The sequence below is a fragment of the Protopterus annectens genome, chromosome 12.part0, assembly GCF_019279795.1.
Source record: "Protopterus annectens isolate FY-2018-M chromosome 12.part0, PAN1.0, whole genome shotgun sequence".
In the NCBI taxonomy this organism is placed as follows: domain Eukaryota; kingdom Metazoa; phylum Chordata; order Ceratodontiformes; family Protopteridae; genus Protopterus; species Protopterus annectens.
This window is the reverse complement of record NC_056746.1, coordinates 20,006,826-20,024,872: the sequence shown is the minus strand read 5'-3', so window position 1 is coordinate 20,024,872 and position 18,047 is coordinate 20,006,826. Positions and strand designations below refer to the sequence as shown.

General features: G+C 39.9%; 1 protein-coding gene across 1 annotated transcript in view; it reads right to left on the bottom strand.

Annotated features, from left to right (window-relative positions):
• LOC122817312 (zinc finger BED domain-containing protein 5-like) overlaps positions 1 to 18,047 on the bottom strand; it is a 1,006,885-nt gene that overhangs the window by 509,132 nt on the left and 479,706 nt on the right. The window lies entirely within an intron of this gene.

The window sequence follows — 18,047 nt, the reverse complement described above, 5'->3', positions numbered from 1 at the left end:
GTGGGCTGTGAGTCAAGGTCCTTAGTAATGGGTAACAGTGCTGATGTGGCCAGGCCGGAGCAATGAGGATCATTTGGGGTCTCTCTGATCTGACCTTCAGTAATACCTTGGTCAGGAGAGGTAGTGGTGGGAAGGCATAGACTGTCAATGCTGTCCAACTGAATGATAGGGCGTCCACTTTCCAGGCTAGGGAATGATAAGTCCTTGTGCAAAATTTCTGTAGTTGGCAATTCTTGGGGGAGGCAAAGAGATCTATGTCTGGGCGTCCCCACCTTTGAGTTATCATTGAAAATACTTGTGGGTGTAGTCTCCACTCGTGAGGATCTGCCAAATTTCTGCTTAATTTGTCTGCCAATATGTTTTCCTTTCCTGGCAGGAATTGTGCTTGCAATTGTACTTGGTAAGTCAATGCTGTGTTCCACAAGGTCATTGCCTGTCTGCAGAAAGGGTAGGAGTGTGTTCCTCCCTGTTAATGTACCACATAACTGTGGTGTTGTCTGTCCTTATTAGTAGTTGTCCAGGATGCAAGAGGTCCTTGAAGGCTGTCAGTGCATTTTGCACAGCTAGCATCTCCTTTTGGTTGATGTGTAGGTACATTTGTTTTGCAGACCATTTGCCCTGTATGCACTGTCCTGCCATGTGTGCTCCACAGGCGTAGTCTGAAGAATCTGTTGTCATAGTTGGGTTTGCTGGAGGTAAGACAAAAGGAAGACCCTTGCTTAGCTGACATGCTTGAGCCCACCATAGGAACTCTCTTTGGAGGCAGGGAATGAGAGGTATACTTGTTTCGATGCTGTGCTTGTGTTGAGCCCACACACTTCAGGTACCATTGCAATTTCCTCATATGCAGCTTTGCATGTGGAATTAGTTGAATGCAGGATGCCATGAACCTCAATGCCTGCAGGATTTTCCTTGCAGTGAGCTGGGTAAAAGTTGCCATCTTTTTGAAGTATTGCGTCAGTTGTTTTTGTTTGTTTGGCGTGAGATAAGCCATCTGGGCCGTTGTATTTAAGCTGGCACCCAGGAATATTATGTCTTGTGAGGGTATTAGCTTGGATTTCTTTTTGTTTACTGTGTACCCTAGGCAACTTAGCAGCTTTGTTACAAATGCCAGATGCTGTAACAGAATGGCCTTGCTGTCCGCTTGGATCAGGCAGTCGTCTAGATAAGGATAAATTTGTATTCCTCATTGTCTGCAGTATGCAATTACTGATGCCAGGCATTTCGTAATTACTCTGGGCGCAGTAGATAAGCCAAAGGGAAATGCAGAAAATTGATAATGTGTTGTACCTGCCAAAAATCTGAGGTATCTTCTGCAATCTTGTCTGATAGGGACATGCAGGTATGCCTCTGAGGTCCAACGTTACCAGCCAAGACTCCTTGCCCAGCATGGGAAGAAGCTGCTGTAGTGTGAGCATTCTGAATTTGGGTACCTCCAGGTATGTGTTTAGAATTGAGAGGTCTAAAATGGGTCTCCAGGATTTGTCCTTACTTGGTACTAGAAACAGTCTCTAGTAAAAACCTTGACCTTGCTCCTTTGTAGGTACCTTTTGAATTACTTTCATATCCATGAGAGCTGAAATTTGCGTTTCTGTCTCTGCCCATTGGTTTGGAGGCAGATTTGGCATGCCTCTCATCCGTGGTAAAGTGTGGAAATGAAATCTGTAGCCTCGGGTAATAATATCCAGAACCCATTTGTCCTTTGTTATGATGCGCCAATTTTGTAGAAATAGAGCCAGCTTTCCTCCCAAAGGTGCTGCCAGAGCAATTTTGCTTGGCAGGCGAAGAGGGAAGTAATTGTGTTTGTTTCCTGAGGGGTTGAGATCTTTCGTCGCCACCTCTTTGAGTTGTTGTATGCCATCGTCTAGACCTGAAAGAACCTTGTGGCTGTCCTCTGCCCCTTGGGCGTCTGTACCTACCCCTTTGGGGTCTGTCTGATGCAGGAAAGGACCATTTTTTTGATGGCCAGTTTCTGCTGAAACGAGGAGGTTGTACCTGTAAAAAATCTTTAACTGTCTGCATAGATTTTGCCTTTTCTTCCATTTTCTTTAAAACTTCCTCTGCTTTGACACCAAATAACACATCTTTCTGCAATGGAGCATCCAATAACTTTGCTTTGACATGTTCTGGTAAGGCTTGCTCTTTTAGCCAAGCATGTCTACGTATTACAGATCCTGTGACAGCTGCTCTACATGAGGCTTCCAATGAATCAAAACCACACTGTAAGGTATGCTTTCCCACCTGTTCTGCTGCATGCAGCAAATCCTGCATCTCTTTGAAATCAGGTTGATCTGTCTGAGGGATCATTTTCTGCTTTAACTGTGTAATCAAGTACTGCTGGTATTTTAGCATGTGGAATTGGCAGTTTAAGGCCCTCATGGCCAAAGTGGCAGATGTATACACTTTCTTCCCCCATCTTTCTAATGCTCTGGAATCTCTCTCAGAAGGTAGTGGATTCTTAGCAGTAGAGGCCTTAACCCCTTTGGGACCCTGGGAAATGGTTTTGGGGTCTGCAACAGGGCTTTTATATAGAAACTTATGAGAATCAGGAACTCGGTAGTATCTGTCTGGTTTAGCTTGTGCAGGAGGTAAGGAATCTGGGTTTAGACTAGATTTGGTGTAAACATCATCCAAAATGTCTAAAACTGGAGGAATTGCAAGGGGTCTATGCTGTGGGAAGAAGAAACAACTCATGGAGTCTTTTCTTAGAGTCAGAGTAATCTTGGCCTTCCCAGTGGAAGTGTTCCCTCATGGTGTGTAAAGTTTCCCCAAAAGAGTAGTCTTCAGGGGGGAGACAGAGGGAATGGACTCTTCAGCATCTGAGTCTTCATAAGGAGGGAAGCAATAATCCTGGCCCTCAGAGTTAGCTGAGGAAATGGATGGTCAGAGGAAGGATAATCTTCCTCCAGTCTACGCCTTTTGTCAGGAGGGGGTTGTGAACTCCTGATGAGGGTAATTAAATCCTCAGCCATCTTAAGCATCTGTTTTTTAGGCATAGGGGCCTGTGGGAGGGTCTGTGGACCTGGATTCCTAACTTTTAAGGGGGCTTTAAGTTTAGCATAAGACTTAATAGAGATAGTTGTCGGTTTGAAGACACCTTCAGAAACCGAAGGCCTGTCCAAAATCTCTGGATCACCGTCAGGGTTGGCGTCCGAGGGTTGAGATGGAACCGGCTCCTGAGGCCCAGCTGATTCGGTCTGGGAGGCAGTCAGAATTTCTAAATCAGCGGTAGTCAGGGTCTGCGTAGGCGCCTCGCTGAAAACCGGAGAACCGGTGGTAGGCCTTGCTGAGGCCTCGGTATCTGGCCTTGGCCTTGGTTGCCTGTCCTTATCCTTGCGTTTTTTAATCATTGCTGATGTCCGTTGCTCCGACGACATGCTATAGTTAAATTTTCTGCCAAAATAATGTTGGGCGAAATCTGCCCAACGCTTGATTGTACGTTTGTTGAACCTAGCACAAAACCGACAACCAGAGACGTCGTGGTCTGGGCCTAGGCAAGGAATACAATAAGAATGAAAATTCTTTGAGATATTTGCTTCCCACAAGAAATGCAATTATTAACTTTGTCTGACATCGGTCTGAGGCAAGAAAAGTTTCCCCAACGAGGCACTTCGCTTTAGAGAAGACTTCGGGCTGAAATTCAATTCGAAAATCTCAGGAGCTAGCCGACCAGCACTTGCGAACTGCTTCTGCTTCGGGCACCGCGCGGCAAGAAAGACTGAAGAAAATGGCGTCAGCTGCCTCTTTTATCCCCTTCACACTGACGTCAGGAAAGAAGCGACGACAACCGACGCCGGACCAAGACTTTGGGATTCGGCCGCCTGAGGGCAGGATAACCCAAGTGTGATGACTGCAGCAGTATAACACGAACATCACAAAATATAAAATGCGAAGCTTTAGGGTGATACCTTTCCTCAATGCAAGTAACACAAACACTTAACACAATTTATAAAGCAATTCACATCAAAATCACATGGCACAGCCCCCTCCATCACAATTAAATCCAATTAATGAGAAGAGTCAATAAATACATATATATCATAAAAAACATCACAAAGTAACATTTACTGACAAAAATTATTGATACTGCATTTGCTTATTTATTAAGATAGGCTTAATACTTATTGCGCTATTTATACCTGGTTCAGAGTCAGCTTGTAACCTTAAAATCCAACTGCATTTATTAATCTCAAAAGTGTTAATATCGTCCCCTCATTATTTTTGTATACATAAATTGCTCTAAAACTTAAACTCATGATTAAGACCAACTCCCTTAAGTTTTGCCAGTGTATTAGTTTGGATATTCCTACGTATACCAGACCAGTGTTCTATGACACAGGTCTTTAATTCTAAGACTACACTTGCCAACACAGAAGGCAGAACACCTAGTACAGCTCGCCAGATATACTGTTAATAGTATTACATGTAGCGTAGCACTTAAAAATATAATCCTTCCCATTCTTGGATGCATAAAGGTACCATCAGCTACAGTTCTAACAACGGTATGTCCCATGTTTATTACTCACCATTTTATGTTGGTCGTTAGATTTAAAATCTTTATAATGCAGTTGCCTTTTCAAGTTTTTATAACTTCTATATGCAAAACTCGGTTTCTCAACTAATATATGTTCTAACTCTGGCACTGCCTTTAGAATGTTCCGGTTCATAGCTTCATAGGTGTGTACTAGGCTAATGGCCATGGGGCCTTTACAAGCCTAGCCCATAGAAGTGCCCTGGCATTGTGTCACCCGTCATTAGTTCCCAGTGCCTCTATCAAGTAGAGCCACTGGAGTGATCCCCAGGGTGAACTTTCTATTACCTATCCACTCATCAAGATTTCACTTGAAGAGGGCCAGTGAGGTGCTCCGCTTGACATGTATGGGAAGTCTATTCCAGAGCATGGGTAGTCTCTGGGTTATGAACCTTTCCCTCCAGGATGTTCTGTTGATTGTGGCAATGAGGTTGAGGAGCGTGTAGTGTGGAAGGATTGGGATTTCTTTAGATGTAGCATTTCTAACAGAGCTGGGTCAGACATGGATTTGTAAGTCAAGCAGAGATCGCCTCTAAGTAGGCAATATGAGACAGAGAATAGCTGGAGTTTTTTTGAGTCTGCCTGTGCAGGACGTGTTTAAGGCCTAGGATCCTCTTCGTGAGGTACTTTTGTGGCTTCTCCAAGTATTGCAGGTGTCTAGTGAGGTACATGCCAAATGGGGCATTATACTCTATGATTGGTCTAATGAGGGAAGAGTAGAGAAAAATGATGACCTCTTTCTTCCTGGATGCAAAACCCTTGGTAATGACACGAGTCATATAGGACTTTCTGACCACAGTAGCAAAGTGGTGGTCGAAGGAGAGGTTGCTGTCAACCTGTGTCCCCAGATCTCTTATAACGCCATCAGTGTTCATGGGCTACCATCGATGTGGTAATTAGTGGGAACTGAGTTTTTCCCAAAGGGAATGACTATGCATTTTTTGGCATTAAGCTTAAGGCCATGGTTTCTACACCAGTCACTGGTCTCAGTGAGGCCTTTCTGTAGGATGTCTGCATCACTTGGGGAGTTAATAATGGCTCCCAACTTGCCGCCTTCTGTGAATTTGGTCATCCAGAGTCCCTCCGTGTTGGCCTGGACTTCTGAGAAGTAGATGCCAAACAGGAGAGGGGACACAGGGCCGATACCTGGGGGACTCCACTCGTGACTGGTCGGCAGTCTAACTTGGAGTCCGCTACTTTCACACTGTGGGGTCCATCTGTGAGCCAGTTTGCAGCCAACCTAACAATATAGGGGGTTGATGCCTAGTTTGCGGAGTTTATCAATAATTCCTGAGTGAAGAATGGTATCAAAGGCCTTGGCCAGATCGAGGTAGGCTGTATGAACTGCCTTACCTTCATCCACTGCACTGGTGACTGACTCAAAGAAGTCAACTAGGTTGAGCAGGCATGATTGACCTTTCAGAAAACCAAATTGTGTTGGATCCAGAGTTTGGAGATTCTCTATAGCCTTGTTAATTAGGTTCATGATGACCCAGAGACTCCCCAGACTCTGGAATAGATTGCCCATACATGTCAAGCAGAGTGCCTCTTTGGACCTCTTCAAGAGACATTGGATGACATTGGGAGGGAGAAAGGAACCCCAGGATCACGATCATCACCCTCACCTGCAGGGGGTCCAGGGTCAGGAAAGTAAATAATGTGGAGCCAAATATTAGGGAATTGTAGCTTGTAGGTTTAGCCCCGCCTGCCTAGGTACATGAGTACTATGCGCTCCACAGCCTTACATATCAGACTCATCAGGCTAATAGGGTGATAATTTCCAGGGTCTGTAGTCGCTCCTCCTTTATGGAGAGAGATGACTGTAGCAGTGCACCATTCAGTAGGGACAAAGCCTGAGGTGTGGCTGTGAGTGAATACAGCACACAAATGTGGTGCCAGTTCACTTTGTAATTCATGTAGAACACAGCCAGGGATATTGCCAGGTCCCATGGAAGCTGTATTCTTGGCTTTAGACAATGCAGCTTTAACCTGTGCTGCAGTAATGTTGAGTTCCTAGCATTCTTCCGGTATTGAGATTGGTCGTTTGGAGGGGGGGTTGGCAGTGAATCTGTCGGCCAGTATGTTGGCAATATCTGCTGGCTCAGTGTAGCAGGTGCCATTGTGCAGTAACTCACAGCAAATTTGGGTATTGCAATGGAGATCCCTGATATAACTACAGAAGACTTTGTGGTTGTTTTTAGCGTCTGCCGCAATTCTGCCTTTATAGCTACCTTTGGACGCTTTCATGAGGGATCGCAACTTTTTGTTGAGGCGAATAAGGGAATTGTTCCAGTCTTGGGACTTCACCTTTTTCTGCAACAGTTTCTTCCTTCTGTTGTAGAGTTTATTAATGGCAGGTGACCACCAGACTAGATTCCTTTTTTTGGAGGCGAGCATCTTGGTTCTGTTGGGAATGGGTAAGTTCCATGCACTTATGTATGTGTTTGTACAGTGAACTGTTGTATGATTCGGCAGTCATGTATCTATTTTTCATTGGCATGGGTGCCGTGAAGTTAGCCACCTCTGTTTTTAGGAGTACAAAGTCAGCTTTGGAGAAGTTTTTCATGGTGGATATCTTTGCGGGGGGAGGGGGGTGTGTGGATGAGATGTGGATTTCCATGGTGATCAGTTTGTGGTTGGATCTAACCAGGGAGTGGTGCAGAGCAACGGTTGCCCATGTTAGTAATAACCTTTGTCAAGGATGCTGCTTCCTCTAGTGGGTGTAAGAATGAGCTGGTCCAGGGCACTGGAATTTATGAATTCCAGGAAGCGTTGGACCAGTGCATTGGTGCACGAGTAGTTTTTCAAGCTGATGGAGGGGTAGTTGAAGTCGCCTAGTACGAGAGTGTTGGGTTGGATCTTAAAAGTTTCCATGGTGCTCAGGAATGTGGGGTGAGTGTCTTGGGACATGGTTGGGGACCTATAGCAGGCTATGACCAGAATCGCTTTCTTACCCAGTGTTAGTTGTACCTGGAGTATCTCAGATGCGTTATGCTGGACTACTAGTCTGGAGGTGTGCATATCCTTTATGAATATGGAGACACCACCGCATTTGGAGCTACGGTCCATGTTCTGGGGCCGAAAGGTGTGGAATGAGTTATAGCCCGGTAGCGCAGGGGTGCTTTCTACTGCTTTAAACCAGGTCTCCATTACAGCACAAATGTCAATGTTCTCCATTTTGAGGAGTGCTTCGAGCGAGTGGATCTTGAGATTCAGACTTATAGCACTGAGCAGCATGACCCTCAGACTGCATTTATTTATAGTCATTACAGTGATAATTTGGTCTTTGGAACATCGCCTAAAAAGGCATTATGGGGTGGCAAGAGCATTAGCCAGTACCTGGAATCCCAGGGGTGACAGATGCAGGCCATCTCTGGCAAAGCACCGAGAAATCATTTTTTCTCACATCATTGGTTCTTCTGCTACATGTGGTGATATACTTAAGGTTATTCCTTTGTGCATGTCTAATCAGAGTTTGAGTTGTCAGGTTGTGGTTTCTCTAAAAAATGGTTTAGCTGATCCATCTCTATTAGTAATAACTTCATTTAAAGTTTCTTGTATAGTGTACCCTCATAGCCTCTTTCTTCAAATTCTAAGATCATTTCATTCATTTGTTCTCTACATTTTTCTTTGTTCGTATTTAATCTAACTCTAGTTAACTGTCCTTTTACAATTCCCTTAAAAACATGTGGTGCATGCATACTTTGCCTGTGTGTATATCTATTTGTGTGCACCTCCTTTTTATGTACACCTGTATCTATGATTCCTGCATTTTTATCTAACTTTACATCTAAATAGCTAATCTCATGAGCAGAGCAAGTCATCTTAAATCTTAAAAATGTGTAGTATCATCAAGATATTCTACATATTCAGTAAGTGTAGTTTCATCCCCTTCTCAGATAAAATAAAAATCATCGAAATGCTTACACAACAGTACCTTAAGAGTTGAACATGTTCTTATTACTATAAACAGACTCATTTTCCCATTGGCTCAATATAAGATTCACATACGTGTTCGCTATGGCGGTACCCATAGCTACATCAGAATTTTGCAAGTACGGTTGATTTTCAAATAAGATTATGTTTTTGGTTAAAACCAGTTCTAATAGTGGACACATTTTCAATATCTCTTCCATGCATATCTGTACTTGCACAAAGAAAATCATGTATATCAATAAGACTGTAATCATTCAGGAGGACTGTGAAGAGTGAGTTAATATAAAATGCAACAAATGAAAAGTCAGTGACAGAATTAGAATAATACCATTCACAGAATTTAGTTAAGAAATCCCTAGTAACTTTTATGTAACGCTGAGAATAGCTTTATTTAATTAAAACTGATTGGAGAAGTACAGAAATTGGTGCTGTAACACATTTGTGTCCTGATACTACTGGTCTCACAGGAGTATAGGTCAGAGACTTGTGCACTTTCAATAGTCTGTATAATATTATAATTATTGGGCATGGGACTGTAAAGAAATTAAATAAGTCGACAGAAATACTGTTAGCTAGCTGCATTTCATAAACCATACAACAAAGACGAGGTAGAGTGCTCGAATAGACCAGGAAACCAATTACAATACAAAAACAGGCACCAATGGAAGTGGAATAAACGAACCAAAAAACTTGTAGTGGAAACGACAGCTGATTTATTCAATACATAAATGCACACATTTCACGGCGTTTTCATCCACCGGACTTCATCAGATGTATCAAATATTTTGAGCTGCAGCTTGCCTATTTATAACCATTCCCGCCTTTAATTAACCATTTACTAGTTTAATCCTACAACTAATTAAAAACAAGTGACAAACTCCTCTGTCTTCATTTGTTCTTATATACACTTGCTTTAAAATGTAATATTATAATATAAACCAAGTGTGTAAAAACTTTCCACTTACAAACCACTGTAAACAGTCATACAAATTAATAGGAAATTGATGTACACATAAAAGTACCAACAAAGAAATAAAAATCAATGTATTAAAATGTTCATAAATATTCCTTTGAAAGTTAAGTTAAAAACAATAAAAAAAAATTTCAAACAGAAAAAAATTATAAAAAACATGTTTGTATTAATATGCTTGTCCATAAAAATATATGTGCAAAAAATTAATATTTAAAACCTTGTAATGTAAACAATGAATAGAAGGAATGCTTTAAATCAAGTTTATGCAACAAACCCTATAATTTAGCTGCCCTCATCCTTAAAATGGGGGTAATACATATATACTCATTAAGACCTGGGAGTCTGTTAGCTTCCAGCAGTAACTGCCAATATACTTTCCTAACTTCTATCCTATTCTCCCAAGGTCCCCCCCTATTATCTTGATGTACCATTTCAATAACAAAAAAAAAAAAAAACATTTTGCTCCAGAACATGTCAGTGTGTGTTTATATATTGCATTATTGCCATCTTGTGTCCTGATGGCATTTAAATGTTCATATATTCTTCTTTTCAGTTTACGAGTGGTCTTTCCAACATAAAACACACCACATGTTTTACACAGGGCTAGGCATATCCAGCCTTCACTGTTACAGTTGGAAAAGCTACCACTCCTAATCATGCAATGCCTATCAGGAATATAAATAGAATCCTGCCTCAAAATATATGGACATTGAGCACGTTTCACACTTATACGTACCTTATTTCCAGTAGGTCTTTTATAATTTTTCCCCAACAGTTCCTTAAAGTTTTTACCTTTTTTATAAGGAAATTGTAATGGATTTTTAAATAAATTCTCCAATTCTTAGTAGCAGCTAAACCTATCCCAATGTTGTGTAATAATGTTATTAATCTTAGGGGTTTTCCGATTACAGTACAAAACATAATTACCCCCAAATATCGCCTCAGTCTTCCATCCTTGTTGTACCTCAATCTGTTCACATCTCAAAATTGGGGCAAATCTAGAGGTTCTAGCATTTTTAACTTCCACCATAACCGCCTCCACCATTTGTGCAGGATATTTCCTAGGCAAAAACATATCACTCACCTTCTGACTTTCCTGTTCGAAATCCAACTCCTTAGATGTCATCCTACTATTGCGGATGAATTGCCCTTTGACAATACTTCTTTTTTGTTTGTAGGGATGTGAACTACTAACATATAAATAAGAATTTGAGAAGGTATCCTTCCTGTATACTCTTGAAGTGTACTGTTGTAGGGGTATGTCCTTCTTAACAGAAACATCTAGGAAGTTCATCTCCTCCTTGGAAATATGGTGAGTAAATTTAAAAAAAATCAGTGGTCCTGTTCAAATATTGTATAAATTCCATTAACTTAACCTCTCCTCCCTTCCAAAAAATGCATATGTCATCTAGGTAGCGTTTATAGTATACCCAATATTGTGCATATTCTGATTCAAACACAAATTTCTTTTCCCACATCATAATTATATTAGCATATGTAGGGGTACAACATGCCCCCATAGCAACCCCTTGTATCTGCTTAAAAAACTCAGCCTCAAACAATATAAAATTTTGTTGCAAGACCAAATCCATGAGCTCATTATACACCAAAAAGGTACTGTGGTCCAAATTCCCACATTTGTTGATGGCATCTTGAAACCATTCAGAGCCTGTGGAGTAAGGAATTACATTAAAAAGGTCCTGTATATCCAAGGTAACAAAAATCATAGAATCAGAATACATATTGCTATTAATACTTAGAAAATCCCAAGAATCTTTTAAGATTCCATTAGACGTTACCCATATGTTCTTTAATTTGGTGTCTAAACATTTGATCAAGGGATAGGTTTTGGAACCATTTGCAGCTACTATTGGTCTCATTGGGGGGTCTTCCATATTCTTATGCACCTTGGGTATCCCGAATATGGCAGGGATTCTAGGTTTTTCCACACTAAGGGTGGACTTATAGGTATCCTGATTTATTAAATTGTCAAACATTTCTTATAAAGCAAAATCTATTTTGCGATAAGCTACATTAATTTCATTCCTTGATACCCTAACGTACCTGGTTGTGTCATTTAACATGCTTATCATTTTACTAGAGTATAAAATACTATCCATACGAACCATATCAGGTTGCATCACCCTAATATAACAATTTTCCTGTAATGATCTAAGAAGTTCCATTTCTTCCTTTGTGAAGTTTGGTTTGCCTTGGCACCTTTCATTAAATTCACCTCTAATCTCCTTTTCTACCTGCCTTTCAAGATTTTTTAACTGAGAATGCATGGGTGGGTTTGATGGTGCTAGGTCTTCTAACTTCAGTTGTTGTGTCTTTCGGCTTTTCCCGGTTAGGGGTCGCCACAGTGGAACTCTGGTCCGCTAATGATTGGTAGTAGATTTTTACGTGCCGAGTTGCCGGCCCTGACGCACAACCTTCAACGAAGGTACGCCCATTCCGCATGACTCCACACAGAAGACACAATAGCTGAGAATCGAACAGGACAACGTCTTACTGTGAGGCAACAGCGCTACCGCAGCACTTCAGTATTACCTCTAATATTTTGTTATCCATGAAACAGGATTTCCAGATTTTGCTTCCTCAAAAAAATTCTTAAGTCAATCAAATTATCCACCATGTTTCCCCTACTAGAAGGAATACACTTAAAACATTTTGAGAACACCATAAAGTGCTGCATATTAATCTCCACACCACTATAATTGTAGATGTTAAATTCCTGGAATACATGACATGGTCCTTGAACTCTAATATCCCCTGAATTTTCCACAGAGTAATGTTCCCCTTCACCGCTACTTGCCATCGTTATTTCCAGCCGCTTGGGGAACCCCTGGGAAAATACTGTACAGGTGATTTGTGTCTCAATCTATCCGACCTCCTAGCTTCCGGATAATCCACCAGCCCTTCCATTTTGATTCTGTACCTACATTGTTGTCATAATTCTCATCCCTATAAGGTGGGTCCCAAACATTGTATGCCCCATGATGTTTAAATGAGGGACCTCTATTGGTTTCAAAATTTCTAGTATAATTTCTAAAACCAAAATTTTCTTTCTTGGGGAAGGGATATGCTTTCCTCTGATGGCATTCCCTCATGTCCCTGTCAATTTTTCCCCATTTCCTTTTAAAAATAACCTGACATTTATCTTCCACTTGTTGTTTAATTAAATACTATTTCCTTTTTTCATTTTCAATACAAAACATTAGGTCAGTAGTCACAATCTTATTTAAGCATTCAATTTCTTCATACAAAATTTGCATATTTCTCTCATTCTCCTTAATGAGAGCTCTCATTACCTCAAACCCACTACGATCAAATATTCTTAATTCCTCATGGAAGGTAGATCCCTCCACTACATTGTTGGGGTATTTAAACATCCGCAATCCCTTTGGAACAATACCCCAAACAATATAATCCTTTAAATAATTGCCTACACCCAGAGCCTTGTGCCTAAAAATTAAATCAGACAACTTTTTAACGTTGGCCCCATAAGAAATGTCAGAGTCAGTCACTTCTTTCCCATCCATAGGAAAGGTAGGGTTTACAGTACCTTTATAGTTGGAAAAAGAGTTGTGTTTAACCAGCCGTGAGGCCCAGTGCATCCGTGTTCGTCCAGTCATCCAGCCCGTTATTGTTGGTATGATGGTTAACAGTCAATGCATCCGTTCTGCATCCACTAGACTGCATCAATAAAACCTCCTGTCCATTCGGACCAGCTACGGTGTTTGAATACCCCGCGTTGATGTTACCAGCTTTAGGAACCACTCCGTTCCCATTTACATCAGCCCTGATTTCTCGCTGGGGTTTGCTTGTTTTTGATGCAGTCACTTCCTTCCCAGCATAGTCGCGTTGTCTAGACTGTGCTTCAGTGTCCTGGTTACAGACTGGTGTGGGTATACTAACCAAGAAAGTATTTAAAGGATTATATTGTTAGGGGTATTGTTCCAAAGGGGTTCCATGAGGAATTATTAGGAATATTTGACCGTAGTGGGTTGAGGTAATGAGAGCTCTCATTAAGGAGAATGAGAGAAATATGCAAATTTTGTATGAAGAAATTGAATGCTTAAATAAGCTTGTGACTACTGACCTAATGTTTTGTATTGAAAATGAAAAAAGGTAATACTATTTAATTAAACAAGTGGAAGATAAATGTCAGGTTATTTTTAAAAGGAAATGTGGAAAATTTTACAGGGACGTGAGGGAATACCATCAGAGGAAAGCATATCCCTTCCCCAAGAAAGAAAATTTTGGTTTTAGAAATTATACTAGAAATTTTGAAACCAATAGAGTTCCCTCATTTAAACATCATGGGGCATACAATGTTTGGGACCCACCTTATAGGGATGAGAATTATGACAACAACGTAGGTACAGAATCAAACATGGAAGGGATGGTGGATTATCCGGAACCTAGGAGGTCAGATAGATTGACACACAAATCACCTGTACAGTATTTTCCCAGGGGTTCCCCAAGCGGCAGGAAATAACAATGGCAAGTAGCGGTGAAGGGGAACATTACTCTGTGGAAAATTCAGGGGAAATTAGAGTTCAAGGACCACGTCACATATTCCAGGATTTTAGCATCTACAATTATAGTGGTGTGGAGATTAATATGCAGCACTTTATGCTGTTCTCAAAAGGTTTTAAGTTTATTCCTTCTAGTAGGGGAAACATGGTTGATAGTTTGATTGACTTAAGAATTTTTTTGAGGAAGAAAAATCTGGAAATCCTGTTTCATGGACAACAAAATATTCGAGGTAATACTGAAGTTAGAAAACCTAGCACCATCAACCCACCCATGCATCCTCAGTTAAAAAATCTTGAAAGGCAGATAGAAAAGGAGATTAGAGGTGAATTTAAATGAAAGGTGCCAAGGCAAACCAAACCTCACAAAGGAAGAAATGGAACTTCTTAGATCATTACAGGAAAATTGTTATATTAGGGTGATGCTCTACCTGATAAGGGAGGTGGCGTGGTTCTTATGGATAGCATTTTATACTCTAGTAAAATGATGAACATGTTAAATGACACAACCAGATATGTTAGGGTATCAAAGAATGAAATTAACGTAGCTTACCGAAAAATAGATTTTGCTTTAAAAGAAATGTTGGATGACAATTTAATAAATGAGGATACCTATAAGTAACACCCTTAGTGTGGAAAAACATAGAATCCCTGCCATATTCGGGATACCCAAGGTGCATAAGAACATGGAAGACCCCCCAATGAGACCAACAGTAGCTGCAAATGGTTCCAAAACCTATCCCTTGGCCAAATTTTTAGACACCAAATTAAAGAACATATGGGTAACTTCTAATGGAATCTTGAAAGATTCTTGGGATTTTCTAAGTATTAATAACAATATGTATTCTGATTCTATGATTTCTGTTACCATGGAAATACAGGACCTTTTTAATGTAATTCCTTACTCCACAGGCTCTGAATGGTTTCAAGATGCCATCAAAAAATATGGGAATTTGACCACAATACCTTTTTGGTATATACTGAGCTCATGGATTTGGTCTTGCAACAAAATTTTATATTCTTTGAGGGCATATTTTTTAAGCAGATACAAGGGGTTGCCCCTACATATGCTAATATAGTTCTTTTGATGTGGGAAGAGAAATTTGTGTTTGAATCAGAATATGGACAATATTTGGTATACTATAAACGCTACCTGGATGACATATGCATTTTTTGGAAGGGAGGAGAGGTTAAGTTAATGGAATTTATACAATATTTGAACAGGACCCACTGATTTTTTAAAATTTGCTCACCATATTTCCAAGGAGGAGATGAACTTCCTAGATGTTTCTATTAAGAAGGACATACCCCGATGACAATACACTTCAAGAGTATACAGGAAGGATACCTTCTCAAATTCTTATTTATACGTTAGCAGTTCACATCCCTACACACAAAAAAGTATTGTCAAAGGGCAATTCATCCGCAGTAGTAGGATGACATCTAAGGAGGTGGATTTCGAACAGGAAAGTCATAAAGTGAGGGATATGTTTTTGGCTAGAAAATATCCTGTACAAATGGTGGAGGGGGTTATGGTGGAAGTTAAAAATGCTAGAACCTCTAGATTTGCCCCAATTTTGGGATGTGAATAGGTTGAGGAACAAGGATGGAAGATTGAGGCGATATTTGGGGGTAATTATGTTTTGTACTATAATCTGAAAACCCCTAAAATTAGAAACATTATTACACAACATTGGGATAGGTTTAGCTGCTACTCAGAATTGTAGAATTTATTTAAAAATCCATTACAATTTACTTATAAAAAAGGTAAAAACCTTAAGGAACAGTTGGAGACAAATTATAAAAGACCTACCGGAAAAAAGTTAGGTACATGTAAGTGGGAAACGTGCTCAATGTCCATATATTTTGAGGCAGGATTAGATATATATTCCGGACAGGCATTACATGATTAGGAGTGGTAGCTTTTCTAACTAACAGTAAAGGCTTGATATACCTAGCCCTATGTAAAACATGTGGTGCGTTTTATGTTGGAAAGACCACTCGTAAACTGAAAAGAAGAATATATTAATATTTAAATGCCATCAGGACACAAGATGGCAATAATGCAATATATAAACACACACTGACATGTTCTGGAGCAAAATTTTTTTTTTTTTTTTTTTTTGTTATTGAAATGGTACATCAAGATAATAGGGGGGACCTTGGGAGAATAGGATAGAAGTTAGGGAAGTATATTGGCAGCTACTGCTGGGAAGCTAACAGACTCCCAGGTCTTAATGAGTATATATCTATTACCCCCATTTTAAGGATGAGGGTAGCAAATTATAGGGTTTGTTGCATTTTAAATCATTCCTTCTATTTACTGTTTACATTACAAGGTTTTAAATATTAATTTTTTGCACATATCTTTTTATGGACAAGCATATTAATAAGAACATGTTTTTTATAAATTTTTCCTGTTTGAAATTTTTTTTAATTGTTTTTAACTAACTTTCAAAGGAATATTTATGGACATTTTAAATACATCAGTTTTTATTTCTTTGTTAGTACTTTTTATGTGTACATCAATTTCCTATAAATTTGTATGACTGTTTACAATGGTTTTTAAGTGGAAAGTTTTTACAAACTTGGTTTATATTACATTTTAAAGCAACTGTAGATGGGAACAAATGAGGACAGATGAGTTTATGTCAATTGTTTTTAATTAGTTGTTGAATTAAACTAGTAAATGGTTAATTAATTAAAGGCGGGAAGGGTTATAAATAGGCAAGCTACAGCTCAAAATATTTGATACATCTGATGAAGTCCGGTGGATGAAAACGCCGTGAAGTGTGCGCGTTTATGTAATGAATAAATTAGCTGTCATTTCCACTACAAGTTTTTTGGTTTGTTTATTCCACTTCCATTGATGCCTGTTTTTATTTTATAAATCACCATATTAAACTTCAAATATATGTTTTACATCAAAAAAATTATTTTGAAAAGTCATTCCATCAGACAGAAATTCATTCATAAATATAATATAATATTCTCTATTCATGAATAATCACAACTGCACCACCCTTACTAGCCTCTTTAATAATTATACTATTATTGTCTTGTAAGCACGGAGGGTCTTGATGCTTACTAAATGTTACATCAGTAAGGGTTTCAGTGATACTGTTTCTCAACTTACCAGAAAGAGTGGAAACATGGCAGAGGGATCGATTGAGGGGACGACCGTTAGACTGAAGAAATGGACAGAGAAGAAAAATATACAGCGGTCCTCGGACACACAGCTAGTCTACTCGTCAGAAACAATAGGATTGATTCATAAAGGTATTGTGAACTTATCGAATTATAACTTAACAGCAGAAGACATTAAGCTACTGGGAAGAGGGTTTCAATTTCTTCCTCCGGGAACAGACAGTATCACTGCAACCCTTACTGACCTTAAAGTCTTTACAAGGAACTTCAATTTAAAATGGATTTGAAGGCTTTATTAACTACCATTAGTGACAGATGTAGGAAATCTAGCACTTTATACCCAACAGCTATCCAGTTGTTACTGCATTTCACAAGGTTTGGGAACAAATAATTACCAGCCATATATGAACAAAAAGAGAATTTGCAAGTTATCAATGGACTTAACTCCAGGGTTTCAGTCCACAGCCTGATTTCTGACCTTTGATTCCTGCCCAAGGCTAAGTGAGCCACCAATCCTTATGAGACAACTCCACTTAGTACCATCTTCCAGGTAGTAAGGAAGGCCAGGATTTTCTCATTCTGGACTCTAGGACTGAAATGTGTGCACTTACGTCAACACATTATGTTACATCCTTCCCTGTGGCAACAGAGGCAATGGCAGTGCTGGTCTTGGCTGGTAATCTGACAGGCACACGAGTTCTTCACGAGTCTGCCTGTAAGCAATTACTTCAATTTTTCACTGATGTGTCAGGACAGAGTCTCAGCTGTGTGAATGGCAGAAAACACGAGCAATGGGTGCTTATGCAGTGCTACACTATGTCAAGTCAACTGCCTGCAAGACATACCACCTCCCCAGGCAAGCATGGAAGCATCCCAGAAAAAAAGTGTAAAAACTCTGGTGAAGATGATGAACCCTATC